Source organism: Parasteatoda tepidariorum, chromosome 5, assembly GCF_982258835.1.
Source record: "Parasteatoda tepidariorum strain Cologne lab strain chromosome 5, Ptep-v5.0, whole genome shotgun sequence".
NCBI lineage: Eukaryota > Metazoa > Arthropoda > Arachnida > Araneae > Theridiidae > Parasteatoda > Parasteatoda tepidariorum.
In genome coordinates, this window is record NC_141759.1 from 12,162,883 (window position 1) to 12,190,517 (window position 27,635).

At 29.4% G+C, this 27,635-nt stretch overlaps 1 pseudogene; it reads left to right on the forward strand.

Annotated features, from left to right (window-relative positions):
• LOC147808565 (cytochrome P450 6l1-like) overlaps window positions 1–27,635 on the forward strand; it is a 112,236-nt pseudogene that overhangs the window by 18,984 nt on the left and 65,617 nt on the right.

The following is a 27,635-nucleotide window of genomic DNA, read 5'->3' on the forward strand; positions in this document are numbered from 1 at the left end:
AAAGAATAAGTTCAACTAGAATTCAGCTATTCTGTTTTTAGCTACATATTCAAATTCATATCAATTATAAAATTTTGCTGTGTAGCATGTTATCTAAAAGTAATGAAGGGATAAACTATGTATCTATTATTAGAGAATAAAGTTTTCAAACAAGGAACTTATCATTTTGGAATTCTCCGGGAATTATAAATCAGGTAAGTGCAATGATTTTTACAATAAAAAATTGCTTGTAAATATTTTTTTTCCATTTGATGATGGTTCTCTACAGAATGGTTTTTTACGTCTGATTAAGAACTATAAGAATAATAAAAAAAGAAACAATATGAAAGTTTTTATTTCATTGTTAAGAATTCTTAAAATCGTTTGTTTTTTTATCCTAAGAATTCTTTATTTTCCGTTTTTTAGTTTATAATTTTTTGATAAAAATTGTTCTCAAAATACTTTTTTTGAAAAATTAAATGGTATAACATTATGTGTTTATGTATACTTCTTGTATATTCCAATGTTTGAAGTAATATGACTCAGAAAAGTATGGAATAAAAATTCGGTACTTACGTATTAACGCCACCGCCGCTACAGATTTGGCGGTTTTTAAGTGCCGCCAATCTACACTTAAAATTTTTGCGACAATTCATAAAATAAAACACTTTATTTAAAATCAAAATAGTTAATCGGATTTCGGTGGAAAATGAGCCGATATAGAGTTTAGCATAGATTCAAAACAATCATATCGCCATATGAACTCTGATAAATAAGATTCCAAATGAAATAACATTTCCAAACCGTACGTTTACCAAGATAAAGTTTCATGTTGTGGGAATTGGTACATTTCCGTTTTTTCGGTAAAATATTTCCCTCCTGAAAAAATAAAATTGCATCTTGTTTTGTTTTTGGCAAATCCCAAAGACGAATTTTCGTAGCACTAAAAATGGCGACAAAAAGAATTGTTTTTTTGTTTTTGTTTCGTCAGCATTCTTTATTTTACGTTTCTTAGTTTCTAAATAATGATTTTTATTGAAACTTGAAATTTTTTGATAAAAATTGTTGTCAAAAAACTTTGTTTACAAAATTAAATTTCATAAAATTATGAGGCTTATGTATACTTTTTGTTCATTTTAATTTTTGAACTAATATGATTCTTAAAACTATAGAATGTAAAGTTTAAATGGGCCTTTCATGTTATATCATTAAATTTAGTAATACTATTTCTCGGGCATTAGGTTTTAACTCTTATAAGAATATACATATTTTTTTCTGTTAATGTACAAATATTTTTCCGATGTGTTTTGGATATTCCTTCTCTAATAAAAAGAGATACTATTTTGTTTTCGGTTGTACAAGAAAGAATATCAAGCTTTTTTCTTTTTTAAATTTAATAAGCCACAATAAAGAAGGAACGTTGCAATGCTACACGCTACATTAACGACGTCTACAGAGTAACTGAATGACGGTTCATATAGAAATCGCAGGTATGCGTCTCATACAACAACGCCCCCTATAGTTCGTTGCGATCGCGAATTGTTTTTCGATAAATATTTTTTAAGTTTGATTTGATACACATATAATTTAATAGGATAGTATTCTTTATTTTCAAATTTAGTGGATAACAATTGTAAAAAATGAGTGAAAACAATCCCACAGACAGTGCGAAGGATTAAAGGCTATGTCAAGGGACGTCTCTTGTGAATATCAATTGATTGTTAGGTTATCTCTTCTGAAATTACATTATGACCCATTCACATACATTATTAATACAAATACATTTTCCAGGGCGAGACGATGAGGCACCACAAGCACTTCCACTAGTTCAAGAGGTCCACGAGGGAAAAATACACAATATTACCGTTATTACAGAGCACGGAAGCGAGCGGAGCAAGAAAAAGAGTCGTTGAATAGAACTAGTGATCCCTCTACGACTGCTGATTCTTCTACAATTAACGTCGCAGGTTACGAAGTTTAACTTCTTCCGCGCGGAGGGACTCCACTCACTATTTTTTTTTTAAAGTATGAAATGAAACATTGCTTTTGAATTACAGTTTAAACTTATATATTATTTTAGTTTTTAACTTATGGAAATTTGTGCTAATTTTACCATGTTTTGCTTTTTAAATTTAAATATAATTCCCGTTGTTTTGTGTAAAAGTATGAAATGCTAACTTGCCTTTGAATTATAGTTTAAAAGCAAAGTGGCATTTCATACGTTCATATTCGAAAACTTTTCATTCAATTATTCATACTCTTCTTGAAGAAACGAGAATTAACATTTCTTCTATAACTTATACAGTATTTTGATGCAATTATTAGCACTACTATAAAGTTATATTCTCGAACGTATAAGCCTCATTTTACAAAATGTTGTAGAGTATTGAACTCAATAGTAATGTTGTAGCTTAAAGAGACAGAGCATATGTAGCGGAAAAAAACATGTGCATACATGTTTAAACTTATAAAGAAACTATCCAACAAAACTAAACGGTACATCAGATACTTATTGAAAGGTAAAAATTCTCTTTCACTTATTATCCATTTAAAATTGGGCTCATTTCTTCGCGGCCAGAATTTTCCGTTGAACCTAATACTTTTCAAATTAAAGGAACCATAATTATTACATTGGGAAACAAATTTATTGTTGCATTTATAAACAAGTACTTAATCTTACCTAATTCCAGGTTCCATTTCACTTGGAATTGTACTTCCCGCGTTTGCCGGTCTGTCATTAGTTCATTAGGCATTCCATTGAATGCTTGGTAGAAGTACATAAAATATCATTTAGAAGTAATATCATAATAATCATTTGGAACTTTGTCGGTCAATTTTAGGCATTCTATATAAATCCAGTTTTCATATATTGGTAAAAAAAGTATTCCTGTAAAAATATCAGGACATGGAGGTTGAGGGTCCACAATGTCTCCTTTGTGGTCAACTGTCATTGTGAAAAGCCTCCGATGAGAATTGAACAGAATATATTCGCAATGTCAGCACACCACTGATCCCTCACGGCTTCATATATATTTGCAGCATATTTAACTCAAAATAAAAGATTTAAGGCCTTCTAATGGGGGTTAATCCATCATATTCTACACACACAAATCAAAGTAATGCTTTATTTGTATTAAAAACGCGTTTCCCACAAAAAAATGTCCACCTTCAATTTTAAAGAAACCTAAACAATTATATGATTTTAGAGCAGGTTGCTTTTGGATTATATGCCGACGAGTCATGTTCTATGCGGTGCATTTCACCGCTGATTAAAGATAAATTCTAATAATGTACTCGTTACATCTACCAGCTGAAGTTTTCACTGGCGAATGCACTATTACAGGTTAAGAACCAACGACATTTATATACCTCAAAATTAAAATGTATAATAAATATAATTAATATTTTGGCGTGGTAGATAAAGATTCCCTTTTTTAATGTTTTAATGGGAGAGTAGTGGTGGAGGTACCTGAGCATGGGCGAAAGCCCTTATATAGCAAGACGGAAAAGAGAAAAATCTGGTACGTAAAACATTTCATTCCAGCATTTTTTTCGAAAAAAATGAAATATCTGTAACTATCAAGATTTCTTTTATAATTCTAGCATATATATAAAACTGCTTCTTTTCCAATATAAAGTAGATATTGTTGAAAAATTTAAAAAAAGAATAAGTAAACTCCTCCCCAAAACTAGCTATAACTGAAATGGTTTTACTACCAGCCTTTCCTCTTTTCCGTCTCGCTTTCACCCCTGTACCTGAGTAGTGGCACTAGCCCAGCGTTTCTCAACGTTTCAGTATTCGCGGCCCAGTTTTTAATCATAATTTTTATCGCGCCCCCCTCTTACAGTAAAATTTATACAACAATAATATATATTGAGTATTTTGAATTCTGTCTAAATTATTTTTAACTAACTGTCAAAACAAAAGTAAAGTAAAAGCCAGCATCAATTGAGATTGTAGAAACTATGTTAGATGATAATTTTTCAAAACAATCGCAGTCCGTAGCTTTTTCAAATGATGCTGTTGTCGTGGAATTGGTGATATAGCTTAAAATGCACAATGTCAGCTTTTCTCGATTTTGCGTGACAAATTATTTTCAATACAGCTCGATGAAGCAACCGATATTAATATAGATGCTCATTTAATTGCCTATGCTCGATTTTGTGATAATATGTCAGTAATAGAATTACTTTTCTGTAAATCAATAGAACTCAATGCGACGGCGCTAGCATTATTTGCTGTTTTAAATGATGTTATGAATGAGGCCAACATAGAATGCAAATATTGCATCGGAATATGCAACCATGGTGATCGTTCGATATCCGGAAGGTTAGAAAGTAAGAAATTAAATAACTTGAATCTTCTTCTCCTAGGGGTAAATACACATATGTTGGATACGAGTGATAAAGTTAAAGCCTTTTGTAGAAAATTGAAATTGTGGAACAGAAATTTAAAAAATTTAAAGCAAGAAAAGCCTAACAATGTTTGAAAATGCGGATGATTATACTAAACCTTAAAAGGCTAAAGAAGAACATAAAAAAGTTGTTTTTGTAACCATTGAAAATCATTTAGCCATGCTGATAAAGAATTTTAAAAAGTATTTTCCTGCTGACGACAAATTGATAGCAAGTTATGAGTGGGTTAGGAATCCATTTCATAAGCCTCCCAAAGGACTCTCAATTGATGAAGAAGAAAATTTCATAGACTTCACTACAAGTGGCGAAACCAAAATACAATTTAGTAATAAATCACTATTTGAATTTTAGGCAGGAGGATGATTTTTGTGCACTGAAAACAAGGGCATTTCGCATTCTATTACCATTTTCAATATCCTACCTTTGTGAAACTGGAATTTCTGCTGTGGCGTCTTTAAAGACAAAATATAGATCACGGCCAAATATAGAAAAAGAACTGAGAGTGGCTATTTCTAATATTAAGCCTCACCTCAAAAAACTTTGCTCTACAAGACAGGCCCAAGGAAGTCAATAAAAATTATTATTTTTATTTTTTAAATTTAGTATGTTTTGATTAAGTTAGGTGGGTGAACCAAAGGTGGTTAGTGCTTCTAACGTTGCCCACCCCCCAAAGTAAAAGTAAATTTATTTTGAATAGTAAGATGTCCCTGCTGTTTGGTAAATCTTGTATCTGAGGTGCACGAGGCTGAATTGGAAGATATTTCCTTGAATGACCTCCATTGTATGACGGGATTTAATTTTTTGCAGTTGTTCTAATTTCCGGGTAAGAAGATATTGTAATTTATATGTGTTTAAATTCTTAGAACTTTGAGTTATGATATGTTTTCTGAAGGTTTATTTATTTTTCTTTAACCACATTATTTTAATTCGAATTAATCTATTAGATTAATAGTTTTAAGTCGTGCAAGTGGCGAGAGAGACCATATGCATGTTCCCAAGGTGGCCCGACACCGGTGCCACCTTGGGGACACGTGGGCCAACTTCGGAAACAAACGTGAAATCTATAAAAGAGTTAATTATAAATCATTACGAAGCATATTATTTCTCAAAAAGGAATGATTGACTTGAATGTCAATTGATTTATTTCATTTTAAGCAAATGTGGAACTTTGGTATTTTTTAAATTTTCATTATATTTTGACGTTCTCTGCACTTTAGTAGAGTTTGCGATATTTCGTTTCAAGTTTTTTGTTTTGTTTGCATTTTAAAGTAATTTTTCAGGTATTTTCTTATTTTTGTGGTAGTTATGAGTGTTTTTGTGGTCGATTCTGGTATTTTCTTGTAAATTTGGGTATTTTTAAACTAGTTATGGGTTTAGTTAGTTAACTCTAGTATGGTTCTTTAACTCTTACTTGTTGGCTAATCCTTCTGAAAAAATTTACTCAATAATTCTTGATTAATTCTAAAGAGTTAACTCGAAAGAATCGCTAGTGACGCAACACAAGAGCTATCAATGTAAAATCAATAAACAAATTATACACTCTAAAAACAAATATCTTATAAGTCGGGAAACTTGTTCCTACCAGCAAGACACTTAAAGTGCCTTTTTAAAAGACGTTTGCCAGTCCAAATATAATTTGGGTAAGAAAAAATGTGATTTCACTATATGGCTCACCTTTGGAACCTGTGGAAAATTTTAGGCTCAGAAGCTAAAATTTTGAAATTGCACTATAAAATAAATGAAATTTTATTTTGCAATTAAACGTATACGTGGTATATATTAGAAATAGGTGTAAGATGCTATAGAAAAAAATTTAGCCACACAGACTTAATCAGAAAATTAGGAAAAATCCTCAAAGCCTAGCCACCCTAGGCTCCCCACCTTAAGTTTTGATTTAATAAGTTGTTTCCCTTAAATAAGTTATTAAATATGTCGAAATGTATTTTGTTTTCTATGTGTATGTGCGCTTTCCTTTCATCCAGTTAATAAATTTTTTTAAATAATATTTTCTCTTGAATATTCTCACGCCTCCCCTCTAGTCCATATTATGATTTTCTATCTCATGTAAATGTTATCGACAGTGTCGGTATTGCAAGTCATGGTGGCTCAGGGGATAGAGCGCTAACCTTTCAATGATGTTACCAGAATCAGCTGATTAAGAAAAAACTCTAATAATGTACTCATTACATCTACCAGCTGCAGTTATCGCTGGTGGATGTTTTTAAAAATTCAAAAAAAGAGTTAAAGGTATCATATCACAACTTTGAAGATAAAAATATATATTAATTATAATTTATATTTCGTTGCGGTAGATAAACAAATTTCGTTTTCCTTTTCTATAATCTAAAGTAAATTTCTACAAAAAAACATATAAATAAATGTAACCATAAATGTAAAAAAGAATTGTTACCATTTTCTTATCAATATGGTCTAAGTATATATCAATAAACTTTATCAGCTAAACATTATCAATACATTCGTGAGAGAACAGAGATGTCAACTTGCTCCGGACAGCAAATATATATTTCAAAGTGGTAGTTTAATAATTGTGATTCTTGGTTTAATAAATTCAATTTAGTAGCTTTTTATCCTCCACTATTTCTGAACAATTCGTAGACTTATATAATTCACCATTTTATAGCACTTACGTCATGCTATATCTTTTAAAAAGCAGGAAAAATAGTCAAATATTTGCAAAATTTCCTTTGTAGTTATTTACCGCTTTTTTTAATTATTCTGTCGTGTCCGGAGCAGTTGGCATCTCTGAGAGAATAATAATATCAATGAAAACAAGAATTTTCCAGAACATACTAAGCACTTATAGCTAAAACAATAAAACTTTATGTGCTTTAAAATTTTTTTACAGTGATAATTCACAAACCAAGCAAAAACATCAAAATTTCAACACTTTTATGAGTAAAACTTCAATGAGCTGAAATAATGACCTATAATTCAATTTCATAGATAGTTATAAATTATTTAAGAATTGTGCCGTTTCTCTTATTCACAAGACTTAAATATAAGTGCGCTGTTAATCTACATTTTAGGGAAAATTGGGAAATGATGCTATTCGAGAAATGAAGATTATGGACGCCGTTGTGTCAGAAACTTTGAGAATGCATCCTCCTGCTTCAATGCAAGTAGTATCATTAACCTTTTCGGGACGGGCAAGTCATAAATGTATTCGTACGGAATCTCAGAATCATGATAGTAAAAAATAGAAAACGGTAGCTTAAGTTTGGGCATGGCTAATTTGACAGATTTATTTTTGATTTCACTTTAAATTTAACACATACAATATTTGAGCTTTAAAAGTGGAACTATGAATTTTTAATTCGAACTAAGTAGTAACCAGTTTTATCTTCTTTTTACCTTGGTTATCCACTACCTGAGAATGCATGCAGGTCTCCAGTATAAGATTATTCCTTCATGGATTATGGGCACAGAACAAACCAGTATAAGATGAATCGGTTGGTGGCGCTTACTGAGGTACCCTACATTTCCAGCATGCAAGACTCGCCCGTCTGAAAGAGGTTAAATAATATCATAACTGCCAACTTTTACACATTTGGAGTAAAATGCTATTTCTATTTTTAAAGTGGCAGTAAATTGCATGCTTTCTATATATTACTTGTATTTCTAAACTTAATTTATGATCTTTTTGACAACCAATACTTTTTTTCTAAAAAAATTAATAATATATATATTAATATATGAAAAAGTTCGTAGTACTCCGCATAAGCCTTTTCAAAGTGCAAAGCATGTTATCTGCTTAAAATTGTAAATTAATTTTCATTTTACTACCACTGGGGTAAATCCTCCTCGAAAGGTTGAAACGTTGGCAGCTTTCTGCAAAATACTTTATAGAGAGGCAGACATTTAAAAGCCAATGCTTTCAGTGTGTTGGATGATTTTACCAACATTTTGAAATATTCGACACGGAGAAGTAGGATAGATGTGGCGTTGTATATGAACTTTTAGATCATTTATATGTGGTGGTGTGAAAAATAAATTCACATGATTAAAAAGTAGTATATTAAAACTTAAACTTAGGTACCACTAGAATAAATTTTTACAAAAAAGCGTAGAATTTTGGAAGCCCTGCATCACACTGTTACAACAAAGTCTTCACCTGACGCAGCTCAACAATTTTGTATCACGCGCAAATCTTTTACGATTTGATACGCAAAGGCTTAAAAATTGGCCTTAAAACCTTATTACAATAAGGTTTATTATACTTTTTAATATATTAAACCTTAATATATTACCTTAATATATTTCACCTAAATATATTACCAACGGTATATATTAACCCTTTAACGGGCCCTTTATTTCTAGTAAAGGTAAATTAAAGTATTTTTGAAATTGAAATTGTTTTAAGAACAGTAATTGATATATAAAAAAAAACTCATTTAGTTTATAAAACTGCCATTTTTTTGGTGGTAAATATATTTAACATGACCTATTAGGAACTCACTGACTTTTAGTTTTCTTTGTTTATAAAATAAATTCCTTAAATGCCACAAACTTCAAAAGAAATTATGTATTTTATAACTTTTATACGTTTTTTAAAAGTGAAAAATGGATACCAATTTTATTCAAACTCACTTCAAGAAAGCTGAAGTTATTGAAAAGTGGAAACCTGAATTAAAAGTGGTAAAACATGGTGGTAAGTATAGGGGAGAGTGGGGTCAATTGTAACAAGGTACGATTGTAACAGAGCAAATATTTCGAGTGTCGGGTTCTAGATTTGATTCCTAGGTGGCGCACAAGGTCTATTTAATAAATCTACATGTACACACCTGCTGGCAACCATTTTTAGGTACTTTTGAAAGAGTTACTTCACAAAAGATATTTTCACGCTACGTAAGTACTTTTTTTGGTATTAGAATATTATATTGTAACAAAGTAATTTTGTTTAAACAAATAAAAATTATTAACCGAATATGTAAGTGGACACCTTAATTAACATTTTGAAAAAAAAAGATTAGTTTTGTTAATTAACTAGCATTGTTTTTAACAAATGAAGCTGAAATGGCGTCTTGAGGACAATTGTTACAATAAGTAAAGGGACGATTGTAACAGCTGAAAATAAATAATTTTATGTTTACAAACCATTACTTAACTAGAACCACCAATAGTTTCCTATATCATTTATATTATGTTGCATGTGCATTATTTCATTTGTCACCTTTCACAGCATAAATTAAAATTTTTAACTCCTTAAAGTTTAACCCTTTAGGTCTCTGCTCATCATTATTTTGACTCCTAAAATATCATTACTATTTTGATCAATAAAAAAATATATCACAACTATGATAATATGTATAATTAACTATGTTTTAGTTGAATTTATGAACTGTTACAATTGACCCCGTAAGTGGGGACAATTGTAACAAGTGCACGACTGTCAAAAACTGTTAATAACTGATATAATAACATTTAAAATAAGGTATTTATTTTTTTTTTCTAGTTGAGGATAGTCTACTTTACTCGTCTGTCAATTAATACTAATAATATATTGGAATTTTTGTCAGTTAAAAATAGTTAAGGAAAAAATGTTACAATTGACCCCACTCTCCCCTACTTACCACAGCCTTCAAAAGGGTTAAACCACGTTAGGTAAAGGTGAATACAGTCCCTGCCTGAATTATTAGACGCACTTTAAGTAAATAATGTAAATTCTTAATTATCAAATGATATTATACAGCATTATTGTTTTTACGCGACTGAAGCCGATTTGCACTTGCTTACGCTCATGCATCAATTGGTTAGTATTGTAATGCAATACTTTAAAAATAAATACCAATAGGAAGTATATACAAAATCTCCTGAATACCTCCTCCCATTACTTATATGTTTAAATATAAAAATATTGCCTATAAACTCGTACAAAACATGCAATTATTAAAACAACGTAGTGCGTTTAATAATTTGGTCTAATTATTATTATATACTAATATAATACTTAATATAATAATAATTCCATATTTAAATAATATATAGTCTATATTTATCCACTCATCGAATTTATATTAAATATCGCCTAATTTAATCAATTGATACACGAACGTAAGCAAGTGAAAATCGGCTACAGTAGCGTAAAAACAATAAAGCAGTATAGTATCACCTGTTAATTGCATGACTGAGGTTATTTGAATATTCTAATTCTTCAACTCGTTCTTCAATCCTAACACTTTAATTAGTTTTAAACCATGCATTAGCCAAATATTTTCTCAGTTTAGCTGTTGCCTGCTACCATTCCCTCGAGAAAGTACTTTGACTTCAGTTTTAACAATTTTCAAGCCATGCCTGCAATATTATCAGTATTGCGGTAAAGTATAGTATTAATAGATTAAAATATTGCTCACAAACGGCGAACTCCGACACCAACATTATGCAGCAAACTATCGCCGTTTACGCTTCGAATTTCTACAGCCATTTTAGAAAATATCAAAAATTAAATCTACTTACTTGCTTCCTAACGAAGTTTATATTTCCATAAATATACAATATATATTTCTATAAATATTCAACATTATTTAAATTATTACTTAAGACAACCTAACATAATAAATAATAACTCTAGCTTTGCCCAAAGATAGAGAAATACCTGAATTTATGGTGACACCTGATATATATATATATATATATATATATATATATATATATATATATATATATATATATATATATATATATATATATATATATATATATATATATATATATATATATATATATATATATATATATATAAATTCCAAGTTGCCTGTCACAACGAAAAGAATATTTGACAAAGAATATTTTAAGATTAAATGAAATAATTTATTACCCTTCATGAGAGAACTTAAAGGATCAACAGAGAAGGAGAAAAACCAAAACTCATAGAAATGAAATAACATATTAAATATGCCCTTGAGAAAGCACTAAGGGAAATAGTAATCAAACCATCTAAAATTAGTAAATCTTAAAAAGAAATTGAAGCGGGCCTGTACATCCACTTTAGTTTACATTGAGAAGTTCACATAATTCAATCCCAGCTGTTTTTAATATGCAGGGATTGATCTTCAATTTTGATCATGCATGTTTGAAATAGTGATCAATTATGTTACATTTTAACTAATAATATCTGATTCTAAATCTGGTAACCATGCTTGAAAGCGAGACGAAAAAGAGAAAATATTGGTGGTAGAACTATTTTAATATTATATAATATTCGGGAGGAGTAAATCTCTTCTTAGTAATAAACAAATCATGGTTGTTAATTTTTTCTCAGGGAAGAAGTAATTCAATATATAAATTGTATCCGTAAAAAATTTGGTAGATAAGGATATTTTATTATTCCCGAAAAAAAGTTGAAAAGGAAATTTATTTGTTACCAGTTTTAACTCTTTCCCGTCTTCATAAATAGGGACTTTCTGGCCTGCTGGTAACAGCAGCACATACCTGTGATCTCTTCCGGATTTTCCCGAAGATTTTATTTTCATATTTAAAGTGGTAGCAATACACAGGTTATTCCAATTAACTTTTTGAATTATAATAATAATTATAAATGAGTTTGACCACCACTACTTATAAATAATTACAATAAATATATAAAAGCAGAATAATCGTTGCACGAGCAAATTTTAACGGGATCAAAATATAAATATATTTTTGAGTCAGATTGTTTATTGTTTTACAACTACACTGAAAATCCATTCTCGGAAAGAGTGAAAGTTGGCAGATATGGCATTATTTTAAATTAAATACGAAATTTATATATTTTGTTAACTTTTCATTAAACTGAAAGTTTTGTCTCTTCGCAAATGTTGTTTTAAGTTATCTGTGAATCATGAAAAAAATTCTTGTTGTTGAGTTGAAATGTGAAAAATTTATTTTTAAACATTCCATTAAGACTTAATTTACTTTTTTTTACATTTATATATTTAGGTAAGGTAGAGTAGCAGCTGCAGATTTCAAATTGGAAGACACTGCGATAGCATACCTGCCAACTTTTAATCCCTTCCATTATCATTTTTCCCAGTGGTATTAAAATGGAACTAAAACTTCAATTTTAAGCAAACAAATACGATGTATATGAGCAAACTTAAGTTGACAACCATGTTAGTAACGCATATTAATATATGTGCTTAATTTTTGTAAGAATAGTGGTGATAAAAATCATTTAAAAATTAAGTTTATAAAAGAAAAAAGTAGTATATATTTACTATCACTTTAAATATAAAAACAAAATCTTCCGGAAAATCCTGAAGTGTTGCAGGTATGCGATAGTGGTGACAAAGGGAATGAATATACTTATTCCACTTTACGCAATGCATTATGAAGCTGAATAATTTCCTGATCCTGAAATATTTTATCCCGAAAGGTAAAACATGCATAACAATTTTCTTGGTGGAGAATGCTATGCTATGCTATGAAAATGTAAATAATCGGAACTGTGGTTACCGTTTGTGTTGTGTAGTTGCTGCACCTCATTTAAGTAAACTCAGTGGAAATTGAACACTGGTGCATGAAACTTGACTTTTTTTCAAAAGGGAGTAGATTTCGGACTCTTACGTTTCATTCCGTATGCTACCGTACGTATGATTTGACGCATGCGTCAATTCCAGCAAAATGCACTTGCTCCTGGAAAAAAGTATAAAACTTTTATGAATGAAAAAGAGATCTTTTAAAAATTCCTTAATTTAAACAGCACTAACGTTGTGAAATATTTTCTTAACTTCGACCACAAATCCAAAACAAACATTTACAATGGAACGTGGATATTATGGAAATTAAATTTTTTATAACTTAATTGTATAAATAAAGTAAATATATTATCTAACTTCAGATAAGCAAAAATGTTTTAGTTTCTTGAGGACCTATTATAATTTGACGACTAAAATTTTAAACTAAAGCCGATAATATTTTTTTTTTAAAAATTAAATCAACCACAATGAATGTCTTTGAAAAAAGGAACTGTCTTAAATATATGACGCTGGGCGTTAACCGGTTAATCCATGATATTCTACACACACAAATCAAAGTAATGCTTTATTTGTATTAAAGACGCGTTCTCACATAAATGTGTCCACCTACAATTTTAAAGAAAGCTTAACAATTATCCGATTTCAGAGCAGGTAGAATTTGGATTACATGCCGGCGAGTCAAGTTCTATGCGTTAAATTTTATCGTTCGTAAGGATAAATTCTCATAATATATTCATTTCATCTACCAGCTGAGGTTTTCACTGGCGGGTGCATTATTTAAATTATGTATGTTTTTCACACTAATGCTTATGTCCATATGATTAAAATTTATATTTATTATAACTTATATTTTGATGTGGTAGATAAAGAAATTTCAATATCGTTTTATTTTTGACTACAAAATGAAAACAAATGTAGAAAATGTTTTCGCTGACGGCCATTTTGGAAAGCAAGTTGACTTCCTACAAGTTCTTAGTTATTTTGATCACTTTGACAATCGATAGATTTAGATAACTTTTTATTCTTGATATGAATATATTTCGATTAGAATGTTCAAGCATTAAGTAAATTTGATTCTTTAGATGATCTTAAAGATCTGTTTACTTTCTATTTGTTATAATTAAAATTTAGTTTTTTTGTTGTTGCAAGATTGTTTATCCCAAATAAGAGCATACATCGCGGTCTCAACATAGATTTTTTAGATTATCATATTGCAAAACTAAATTCCAAATTTTTTGAAAAGACCATAAATTGTGACACCGCAGGTTTTAAAAAAACTTGTACTTTTGAAAACTTAATATAAGATATAAACCTCAGGCCACGGTAGCTTACTTTTGTAGCTACGCAACTTTATCTAAAATACAAAATATTTCATTTTCTTTTCACTCCAAATTGCAATCAAATTACCAGAAAGATCCACCTTAAAGATAAAATTTCAAGATGAGTCAGAAAAGGGACTTTGACGGTCTCAGGCTCCCAGATAAATTTTAATGATAATGATGATCATCATTCTTATAATTTGTTTTATATAGTTAAAACGTTTCTGCCCAACTTTATACGTTATTATAATAAATAATTTTATATATAACCGGTTTGTTCTTGCTTATGTCCGTGTATCATTTGGTTAATATTGTAATGCAATACGTTAAAAATAAATACAAATAGGAAGTATACACAAAATCTCCTGAATAAAAACCCATTACTTGTATGTTTAAATAAAAAAGTTAAAAATACTTGTGCAAAACATGCAATTATTAAAACACTACGGAGCATCTAATAATTTGGTTTAATTATTATATACAAATATAATACTTAATATAATAATTATTTCAAATTTATATGATATATCGTCTAAATTTATCGATTCATCGAATTTTTATTATATATCGTCTAATTTAATCAAATGATACACGAACGCTGGTTGCAAGTGCAAACCAGAGTAAAAACAATAAAGCTGTATAGTATCACATGATAATTAAGATTTTAAATGAAATCTTATAGTGCGTCTAATAATTTGTTCAGGGATTTCATTAAGGTTTATATTAAGCCTTAATATATACCTTAATATTTTAGCAACCGCCTTCGGTGCTCATATTTAGTAGAATTTCAAAACAATATTTAACAATAAAAACTTTAATGATATCCAAGTCTTACGTACAACACAACTGAGGTTAATTGAATATTCTAATTCTTCAACCCGTTTTCCAATCCTAACAAGTAAATTAGTTTTAAACAGTGCATTAGCCAAATATTTTCTCCGTTTAGCTGTTACCCGCGGCTTTTCAATCGCGAAAGTACTTTGATTTCAGTTTTAACAAGTTTCAAGCCATGACCGCAATATTACCGCAAGCGTTGGTGGCGCCCAACGTGTTAAACATACAGGGATTGATCTTTAATTTTGACCATGCATCTTTGAATTAGCGATAGAGTTTGCGATAAACAATATTACATTTTATCTAATAAAATATGTGATTCTAAATCTGGTAACCAGGCCTGAAAGCGAGACGGAAAAGAGGAAATACTGGTAGTGGAAATACTATTTCAATGATAGAAAATTTTCGGGAGGAATAAATCTATTCTTAGCAATAACCAAATAATTGTTGTTAATTTTTTCACGGGGAAGAAGTAATTCAATATATAAATTGTATCAGTAAAAAAAAATTGGTAACAACGGAAATTTTATTATTAGCGAAAAAAAGTTGAAAACGAAATTTATTTGCTACCAGTTTTTACTCTTTATCGTCTTTATATATATTGAGACTTTTAGACTTGCTGGTAACTAGTGATGTGCCAATCGATTCATTTAAAGGAATCGATTCTTTAGAATCAATGGTCGTTATAATAGAAGAGTCTTTATAAAAGGAGGTCGCACAAATTAGTTTAGACTGTTTTAGTATTTGAATTAGTTGATCTAGGTCAAGGGCTCTCAATATTTTTCGGCTGTGGAACCCTAAATAATTAACCTTCTTTCATCGGAACACCTGACTTTATAAATAAAGTTTTTTAAGGAAATACTGACCGTTATAGCCTATTAAAAAATATTTTTAAAGTATTTAACTAGAGGAAGGATGAATTTTCATCGTTTTATCAGTAATATCCGAAAGTTAAATTTTCAGCTCTTGTGCTATATTTAGTCTAATTAGGAATTCCATTTTAGTGTTTAAGTTGAAAATAAATAATTTGAAATAAATAAATAATAAGTTAAAATAAGCCGAATTATGTTCTACTTCGTAATGAAAATTTAGAAAAACTGCCAAAAACGTTGGAAATGGTAATTAAGGAAACATATTTCTTTATTAAAGAAGATAATTATTTTGATTCGAAAAGTGTAATGAGAAATATCAATGCAATATTTTATGAATGCCTGTCCATTTCATAATTTATGCATTATATTGTTATTAGAAATATTATATTTTCTTCAAAAAAATGCCATTTCTATTTTATTGGTTATATGTTAAATAAATTGTATCTAAATAGAATCGTATCATCAGATTGTATCTAAATACCTGAGGTTTTGAAATTCATCACTGGCCATAAAAAGTACTAGCTCGCTAAACCCCCGTAACTGTTAATGGAACCGAAGGGTTCCATGTAACACCATTTGGGAACTACTCTTTCAGACCTTGTGCTCTAGGGTGCCGAAGTTGAATGTTCTACTTGAGTGGCTATAAAAGTACTATCTCGTGTAATCGCTGTAACTTTTCCACGGATCCATAGGCCTTTGCGCAACACCGATTGGGAACCGTTAATCTAGATCTCGGGCTCTAGGGTTCAGAAGCAGAATGTTCCACTTGGGTGGTCCAGTTGAATGTGACTATAAAAAGTACTAACTAGTGGAAACCCTGTAATTCTAAACGGAACCCAAGGGTTCCGCCAAACACCATTTGGGAACTGCTAGTCTAGGCAATACTAATAATTTTTTTAAAATTTTAATATTTTTAATTTTTTTGTTAAAATTTGTTTGAAACAACAATTTTATTAATTTTTTTTTTAAATTTGTCAATATAAAGACGGATAACTAACAATAAAAATATTCGTAAAAAAATAAAACAGTAAATTCACTTATAATAATGAAAAGAAATTCAAAATGTATCACGTGAAACAAAATAATAAATAGTTGAATTACGTTTTAAAACTTAAAAAATTAAAACTTGAAAAAATGAGAATTATGTGAATTGATATTCTATAAGTTTGTCTAAAAGTATTCCTAACAAAAAATAAATAAATAAAATAAAAAATATCCCTCCCCCCCCCCGCCAGCATTAAAAAAATATTTACTCTAAATGCTCAAATTTTTCTCAATAAACAGTTTTTCAACCCCTTAAAAAAATAAATAAATATTTTTTTTATCTTTTTCTTAAAAAAAAAAAAAAAAAAAAAAAAAAAAAAAACACTGTCCTTTTTTTAAAAATTTTTTAGTTACATGCCCCTTTTCATAACCCCCATCCCTCTGAAGGTATCTTTAATTTTAGAAAGTAAGATAATAGCGAAAAGAATCGATTCGTTTCACAAAACAGTTCTTTTAATGTTAAAAGATATAAAACCGCTCAAATTAATCATTTAAACAGTTCAGTGAATCGAATGCAATGTTAAAGTATAGGAAAACGACTCAAAAGAACTGATTGGAAATCCAAATCAAATCTTTGAGCCGATATCAATGTTAAGAGATACGAAACGACTCAAATGAATCGTTTAGAAGTTCAATTCAACTCTTTGAGCCGATTTCAATGTTAAGGGATAGGAAACAGTTCAAAAGAATCGTTTCATTTGGCTTTATGATTCTTTTAATGCTAAGAGATAGGCAAACAGTTCATTGAGTCTTTTATTCGACTCAACTCATTTTCAACCAATCAGAGAATCGTTCATTCGATTCTCGACTCTTTTTCTCTCATTCAGTTCATTTTCAACCAATCAGACATTTGCATTCATACGTAAGTTCATTACCCAATCAGCGCAACGGTTTCATTTTCTATGGCTCTCGCTCCTTGGCATAGAATAAACGATAACATAAAACTCTGCTTTATTTCATATTTACTGAAATTTATAAACTGAAAATTAACCATATGAATGAAAAAATTCGCTCTTTAATATTAAAGGACTGAAAAGTAATATCTGAGCTTTACAGCATTAATATCTTTTTTATTTGAAAGGAAGAACCGAAACTGGAGAAGACAGCTTTTCAGTTGTTGTTGACATTTTTAAATTGTTGTTTATCAATAGAATTTATTAATTTCGTAGATGAAAAGAAAAAAAGAGAGAGTAATGCATACTTATAACTGCATCAGAATGCAGTATCGCATTAATAGTATTTTCAATTCCCTTCATCCTTCAAGTGAGTCCATTTTATTAATCACCTCCGGAAACCGGTTGTGCGCTAACGTTGACATCGGGGTCATTCTCATTGGATGCGATTTTTCCGCTTGCGAAAACTCTCACACATACGACTACCTTATTGGCAAGTTGTTCGCATGTAAATATTTTCAACCAATCAGATTGTCATTCACATGATACTCGAGTGAGTATTATGTGAACTCATAGAGTGAGTATCATAAACGAAATGGTGTATCAAATGCATATGCGGATGTTTAGTAAGTATAAGTTCTAACTCTGAATAAGCTTATAAAGTGTAGAGTACAAAATATTGTCAAAAAAAAAAAAGAATCGATTCTTTTTCAAAAACGAACTTGATGAATCGATTCACAAAAAAGAGTTGATTGAAATATCGATTCGTTCGTTTTTCGCACATCACTACTGGTAACATTGCAATTTTCGAAATGAATACAAAATTTATATACTTTCATAGCCTTTGATTAAACTGAAAGTTTTGTCTCTTCGAAATGTTTGTTTTAAGTTTTCTGTGAATTGTGAAAAATTTATATTAAAACATTCCATTTAGACTCAATTAACTTTTTTTTAAATTTATTTATTTAGGTCATGTAGAATAGCAAAAGCAGATTACAAATTAGGAGACACTGGGATAGTGGTGACAAAGGGGATAAATATACTTATTCCACTTTACGCAATGTATAATGATGCTGAATAATTTACAGATCCTGAAATATTTAATTCCGAAAGGTAAAACATGCATAATAATTTTCTTGGTGGAGAATGCTATGTATAAAGATGCTATGAAGATGTTAATGATCTGAATGGTGGTTACTGTTTGTGTTATGCAGTTGGTACACCTCGTTTAAGTAAATTCAATGGAAATTGAACACTGGTGAATGAAACTTGATTTTTTTCAAAAGGGAGTAGATTTCTGACTGTTACGTTTGATTCCGTATGCGCATATATGGCAGTACTTTTACTTTCGTTACTTGTACCGCCGGAACAAGTAAAAAGTACGTACTTTTACTTGTACTTCGTTACTTTTTAAATTTAGTACTTTTACTTGTACTTTCGTTACTTTTTTAGGGAAAAAGTACAAGTATTTGTAACGGAAATGTCGAATAAAATCGTTACTTTTTCTAATACTCGGTAAGCTTTCTAAAAAAAATTTTATTTAAAAAAAATGCTTATGTTTTTTTAATTTATAAAATTAATGTGCAATACATATGAATTCACAGCTAACTTCGTGTTTAAATACCTTGACCTTTTAAAATTGTCATTCCTGAAAGGGAAAAGACGGCTCTTTTGATCTTTTTTCGACTGCAACTATCATTGTGAATGGTCTGTGTTCTCCAGAATTGTGTGTCCAGAATATTCAACTTCTGAAAATTGCCTGTGATAAAGGATGACATGAATAGCCAAAGTTTTGAATACTAGTGGTTATCGTCTCAAGGGGAGTTGGAATGAACAAATGTCCATATGAATACTGCAGGGACTAGGAATAACTAATATAGGGAATTTATATGTATGGAATACTGTTATCACCGCATGGGATGGAATGCGTTTTTTCCTCTTAGAAAATAGTTTTGTCTAAATAACAAATGAACTGTATCTTTGACGTCTTATTGACACAAAGATTATTTTTTTTTTTTGGTTTTTGCTACTCCTCCAAAAAGTAACCATAAAGAAGAAAAGAAAAAAACGTTTCTCTTTTTATTCGCGGAGACCTATACTAATGTGCATAGTTTCTCTTTTCCAGTTTAATTAATTCTAATGGGTTATGAAATACACCGAAGATTTATCTAAACTTTTAGTGAATTTATAATTTTTCTCGTTTTCTTGAGAAACAGGAAAACTACTCAATAACCACAAAGGGGTAAGTAACAACAAAAATATATTATAAGGATATACAGGACAAAAGGCTACTACAGCTACAACTACATTCAAAAGGCGTAGATATCTCTTTTTTTTTTAACAATATCTTTTTACAGTTGTGGTTACAATTTAATTTACAATAAACGCTGCCATCTATCGGTGGTTCAGCAAGTATTTCTACACATAGATTGCGAATCCTTATTTATGAAACTTTGCTTTAAGAAGACTTCATCTTTTTTGAAAAAAGTAAGTAATATTTTAATATCTAATTATTCTCTATTTATAAAATAACATTTAATATTAATTTGAATCATTTTTCATTCATTTAAATATGTTAATTAAAAATTTTGTTAACATTGTGTGCGCATAGGATGCTTTTTAAAATAATTTAAATAACACATTTCATATTACTATTGCAAAAAATTTTGGCACAAGTTTTACATTTTTTAACGTTAAAGTAATTAATTATAAAAACAATGCTTTATTTAATGGAAATGTAGTATACATTAAAAAAAATCTAAAATATTGTAATTTTTTTTATTTTGCAACAAAATATTTTTTTTTGAATTATATTAAACGTAACATATATACTATTACGTAAACGTATTAGTTATTCATATCATAAAATTTTAAAATCAAACTTTTGTTCATAATTTTTGATTATGAGTGGATTTAGTCTTGCACATCGTTATTACAAATCCGAAATTTGCCATCATGAAATATTTTAAAATAAAAAAAAAATTTATATTTAAAAACAAAATATAATTTGTAGTTTATTGGATTTATAGGGGTTTCCTGTATATGAATGTATTTTTTTAAAATTTATTTTCTAACATAAGTTATAATGTTTATCAAATTTGTCGAACAAGGTAATTTATTTATAAAATAAAGTTTCCGAAAATAAAATAAAAAATGTTAAAAAACAATTCTATAGTTCTAAAATTAACATAAATCTAAGCTCCTTATTGATGCCAGAAGCACCATCTATGAAATTTTAGTGTGTGTGTTATGAATCCGAAGAGCACGGATGGGAGAAATGAGTTATGTGAATAAAGTATTGTGACTAATAATTACAGTCCATTTTCTGAGTTTAGAGAACTTTTATTTTATCGAGAATTTATGTAATCTGAGCTATCGTCAGATCCATTGTTGGTCCTGTCTATCAGAGCTATCAGTTGTGAAATTAGTGGATAATATACCTAATAAGAGGTACGTGATTTATTATTTAGTTATTGAAGTTCAATATGTTTAAAAGTGCTAAAAAAGAGGACTATGTTCGGCTTGCTGTCGAGCTTAATGTAGACATTTCTAATATGAAAACTATTGTTGATCTAAATACAGCAATTCAGAGTTGTGATACGTATAAAAATAACATTGAATTAGTTGAAGAGTTAGCAAATAACATAATCGAAGAAAGAAAAAGTGATGAAATCCGATTAATTGAAAAATTAAAAACTGAAAGAGTGAAATCGGAACTTGAGCTCGCTAAATTGCGAATCGAATCTAAAAGTGAACTACCTGTTGATAGTGTGAAAAACGAAAGTGTAGAATCTTTAGACTCTCTCATTAAAAGTGTGAGGACTTTAACTTATAAAATCCCTAATAGACCAGAAGGACGGGGATATTTCTTTTCGTCTTTAGAAAGAGCTTTTATTTCAAAAAATGTCCCTGAGAAATTTAAGGCTGAAATTCTTCTAAATCTGTTAGGGAAAAAAGCCACAAGTCAAATTACATACATTAAAGATGACGAATTGGGAGATTATTCTAAAGTTAAAACTATAGTTTTGAGAGAATTCGAGTCATCCCCCCCCCCAAAAAAAAATCTGTTTAGAGAATTTTAGGAAAGCGTAAAAAATGACGAGTGAAACGTACGTGCAGTTCGCGTTTAGATTAATAACGAGTTGGGAATATTATTTAAAGTTAAAAAATGTAACTGACTTCGAAACTTTAAAGCAATTAATAGTATCTGATAAAATTAATCAAACACTTGATAGAGAGGCTATGTGCTTTATAAATTTAAGAAGCAAGTTCTTGGTTTAAACTTGAAGAATTAGCTAGGGAGATAGATTTATTTTATACTTCTTGGGGAAAACCCGTAGTTGATGATGAGTTATAAAAATAACTCGAAAACTATGTCAAAAGCGTTTATAACGGATGTAAAAAATACTAAATGTATTTTATGTGATGAAATTTATCCTCTGTATAAATGTACTATTTATAAAAATATGTTCGTAAGTGATCGAGTTGAGTTCGTTAAATCAAAATATTTATGCTTTAACTGTTTAAATAATCATAACGTAAGTGAGTGTAGAAACAAAATCTTTTGTTGTTTTTGCTGAAAAAGGCATCATATTTCTCTTCACTTTCCGTGAGAGCAAAAAATAAATAGTTTGGAATCAAATGAATAATGAAAATAGGAACCAATTTTCCAAATGCCTGTGTATTACGAGACGCTTGTCGTATGTGAGGGTGGGGAGAATATATTTTCTTCTACTACAATGGGAAAAGAATTAACAACAATCTTACTCAGCACTTATATTTGTTTAATTAAAGATGAATCAAATAAGTGTTTTGAAGTTCGAGGATTATTAGACGTGGGAGCGAATTCTAATTTTATGAATAAAAGGTTAGCAGATTCTTTTAATTTAAATAGGTCATGTTCAAATATAACTGTATCGGGAATAAATAATATGTTTCTGAGCATAAAATCGAAAGTTAATGCTACTATTTTAAATAGAGATAAGAGTTTTGATTTAAACTTAAATTTTGCAGTAATTCCTAAAATTACAGAACTTACACCCGCTAATCCTCTTAAATGTAAATATTCTATCGCTAAATAATATTTATTCCGAGTCCTATTGATTTGTTGTAAGGAGCAGAACACTTCTATGAAATCTGAAAATCGGGTCACATTTTCCTTCAGGATACAAATTTAAGATTGCAAAATAGCGTTTTCGGGTATATTGTCAGTGGGAGTCTTCCGACCAAAAACGAAAATAAAATATATCGTGGGCTCGTTACAGATAATTTTGAGTTAGAAAAAACATTAAAAACTATTTGGTAAATAGAAAATGTAGAGAGAGTGAGTCTAAAATTTCTAAAACTAAAGAAGCTGAAATTTGTGAAGAGCATTTTCTTGGAAATTAATCAAGAACTGAGAGTGGAAAATATGTTGTTAAAATGCCCTTTAGAGAAGATCCGTCGTGTCTGGGTGAATCTAAGAAAAAAGCTGTAAAGTGTTTCAATTCCTTATGGAATCGTCTTGCTAGAGAACCTCAATTTTGTGAACTTCACAAAGCATTTATGCTCGAGTATTTAAATATGGGTCATATGGAGGAAGTACAAGAGTCTGAAGAACCAGATGTGCAGTATTATATTCCTCATCATTGTCTGTTTGGAACTGAATCCAAAAGTACCCCTTTGAGATTTGTGTTTAACGCAAGTGCATTAACTTCTACTGGAACATCATTAAATTGTTTACAGTACAACGAAGGTATAATTCAGGATATTTATTGTGTATCATGCTTATGTTTAGAAAACATCAATTTGCCTTTGTTGCTGACATCAAAGAGACTCCTTTTTATATGTAAACAGATAATTTTGATTTCTGGTTTGGCTTCTGGGTATTTTAAATGTTCACTATTGAAGGAGCTTTGTAACATCCGAATTAGATTTTATTCCGTAATAATATGATTTCTACCACTTTTATCTTTTTTTATTTAAATAAATGAACAAATATTTATTTTGAATTAGCAAATATAAATTTTTATTTAAATAAAAAAAAATACTCTCTTTAAGTTAATATAAACTAGGGTATAGTTAATAATAGGGAAAGAATAAAGAACTGTCGTTTCCGTAAATTTTGGTATTCGTTTCTCATTAATCAACATTATTGAGGTTTATTAATTATAATTGTGTACTATAAGTCGCGCCAACGATATTTTAAAGTTAGAGGGACTTGCTTGCTTGTAAATATTTAATCAGTTTATTTCTTTTCTTTGAAGCACTTTTCAAATTTTAGATTCAATAATTTTAATCTTTCTGATTAGCATTGGTGGGGAGGATGAACCTTGTAAAAAATCAATGGATTTGGGATGGAGGTATTGTACTAGCCTCCATACTCAACCGATATTGCGCTATAGGATTTCCACCTTACTTTACTTTATTCCATTAAGAATAGAAAATATGAGAGATGTCCAATCTGTCATCTCAAGAAATTTTGTTTTAAAATAAATTGATTTTTATCAAACTGGCATTGAAAATTTATGCACTAGAATTGAAAAAGATTTTTAAATAACATGAGCGTAACACTGACTAAAGATAAAACTTATTTAATTTTTTTTTGTTGAAATTTAACGTTAAAAAAAAGAAAGATATTTTTTCCAAGTTCCTCTAACGAAAAACAAAACAAATGTATCAAAGGTAGAAATTAAAAAAACTTTATTCGACTTCAATTTATAAAGAATATAGTTGTATTATGCTTAGAAAAAAAATACCATTTAAAAGAAATTAAGCATTTAAAATCGACGCATTCTTTTAAATAAAATTATTACTTTCCCTTCTGGTTCATTGTGACAGATAATAATTCTTTCTATTTATCCAATCAAGTTCAAATACATTTTATTTAACTTGTAGAGGATGACAATTGATGTTAATAGATCTTTTCCAAATATAAGTTCATTATTTAATTTTAAATAATTAATTTTTAGTATTTATGGTGAATTTTTTTGGATTGTCAATAATTTTATTTTCTGATGAATTTGTTTGAGTTTAATTAATTGGTTCTTTGTATTTCATGTTTTTTCCTGGACTTCTATACAAAACCTTCGGGTTACTGAGGGTGTTACTTTAGACAATTGCCTCCCCCTCAATAGAAAAGGTTTTGTTTTATGGCTACTGGGGCCGGTACCCCCTGAAGAGGTCGGCTTCGGTGGTCATATTTTTATTTCCTTCGTTTCCTTTATTGCTACAAGTTATTTTCATTCATTTTTGAGTTTTATGCATATATTTAATACATTTTAAATAAAAAAAATTTGGATTTTGTTATTACGTTTTTCAGTTTTCTTTTTGAACTCACTAATAATACATTTTTGTCTTAATACATTTTTTACTAAATACATTTTTACCTAGTACATTTTTTACTAAAGTTATGTTTACGCCCCACCTTGTCAAACAACGCCTAGTCAGATCTCTTAAGAACTTCAGAACTATTTGTGCCATTGAAAACTATTATAATTACTATTTTAACTCTTGAAAGCTCGAAGGTATTAGTTTAGCCGCTGATACTAAAATTCGTTTACAAATTTTAATTATTCCGTTAGGCAGAAATGTTCGGAAAATTATTTTCTCGCACAACTTCAGCATTAGCCATTGTGACAAATAAGACTTTAGACTGTTTTGTTTCAACTTATACTGCACATTCAATTATTTTTTACTAGCTCAAAGATCACAAAGCTCTCTGAAACCCCGTGTTTGCTTTGTTTATGTTTGTGCTTTTAAAACGCGTTTCTATAGAGTAAAACAATTTTAAATCAATGGTAATTTAAATAAATAAGAATAATAAACTAAAAATTTAAATCAATAGATAAAAAATTTTTTTCGTGCAATTCCATAAAAAGTTTGATATTAAAATTATATTTGATTTGAAATTATATTATACGATTATATTATAAAATTATATTATAATATTCTTCCAAATTTAAAAGTAAATTAATGTCCATAACTTTCAAAATTAAAAATAATTAAATAAATAACAACAATTTTGCAAAAACATTAAAGAACATAAGAATATTATTCAATACAATTTTAGGTTACTATGAATTTTCGATTTCCCAGAAATGTACTTTTAAATCGTTACTTTTTTGATTTTGTACTTGTACTTTTACTTGTACTTTTTACTCGTTACTTTTTAAAATAAGAACTTTTTACTTTTTACTCGTTACTTTTTTTAAAAATACTTGTACTTTTACTCGTTACTTTTTAAAAGTAACGTTGCCATATATGCGTATGCGTATGGTTTGATGCATGTGTCAATTCTAGCAAAATGCACTTGCTCCTGGAAAAAAAGTATAAAACTTATATGAATGAAAAAGAGATTTTTAAAAATTCCTTAATTTAAACAGCACTGACGTTGTGAAATATTTTCTTAACTTCGACCACAAATCCAAAAGAAACATTTACAATGAAACGTGCATATTATGGAAGTTAAATTTTTTATAACTAAATGGTATATATAAAGTAAATATATTATCTAATTTCAGATAAGCGAAATTTCTTTAGTTTCTCAAGGACCTATTATAATTCGACGACCAAAATCTTAAACTAAAGCCCATGATATTTTTTTTTAAAAATTAAATCAACCGATTGTTGTAACATCACGTGATTCATTTTAAAATTTTGTAATAACGAATCCTTCATTTTCATTTTGAGTCGGCGCTTTTCTTGATCTATTTGTAACATGGTCATTATGCTAATTTGAAGGAAGGTTTAAATAAATTAATAAAATATTATAACAGAAAAGGGCAGAGTGCTTGTAACTTTCTAAAACCAAGCCAACACTACGGAACGGTTAGTAAGATTTCATAAAACGCGTGATTCAAATCTTACGCATGGAAGCGTATGGAATATAATGCAAATTTCCAAAGTCCCCCTCATATCTTCAAATCATGTCGTAAGAGAGCAAAGCGGTTTTCAGATTTGAAATCAGCATAACAAACTACTTTATAAAAGATAAATGTCATAGCTGATAGTTTTATCTTGTTTATCTGAGTAAGCTTCTTACAATGTCACTTGCATCCTTCATCCTTTTAGAACATGATTTTCGAATTCCATTTTATTTGTTTCGAGATTCATGGATTCATCTCCACGAAAGCATCCTCAGTACGCTTATTTACCATTTGGCGAAGGACCAAGAAACTGTTTGAGGATGAGATTCGCTCTGATAGAGATCGAATTATGGATAGCAAATATATTGCATCATTACAGAATCAAAACTCATTCAACAGCAAAAGTAAATAATCTTTGATTTTTCAAATTGATTTTTATAGGTCGCAAAAGAAATATTGAAGTCCGTCACCTGTTTTTTGCAGGAGCCATTGGAGTACAGGAAGTCAGTGTAAAGGAATTGGTTCAGAAAAAAGACATTAATTCACCACAGCAAAAAACTAATTTCTAAAAATGTATCGGAAGTTACGTGACGCAATGTTTCTTCAAGTTATACAATGCAGAGTTTTGAAGGGTAAGGTATTTCAAAGGTTCTCTTTATGGTAGAAGCTCTTTATTTAATAATTAATTTGGGAATTTGTTAACATTTCCAAGAACGTAGCAGCTTACTTTAGCTCTTTCATTAGGAAAATTTTAACACTAGTAGCAGCTAAAATTCTGAATGGTGGAAAATTTTATGTTTAGCCAGGCCTTGTAAATTGTTTGCTTCAAAAGAAACACTGCAAAGGGGCCGTTCAAAAAGTACGTACATCCCGAAGTAGGGAGGGAGGGGATTTGCTATTTTGTACGATGGGGAGGGGGGAGGTATTATACAAAGTACGTACATTATAAGTATACACC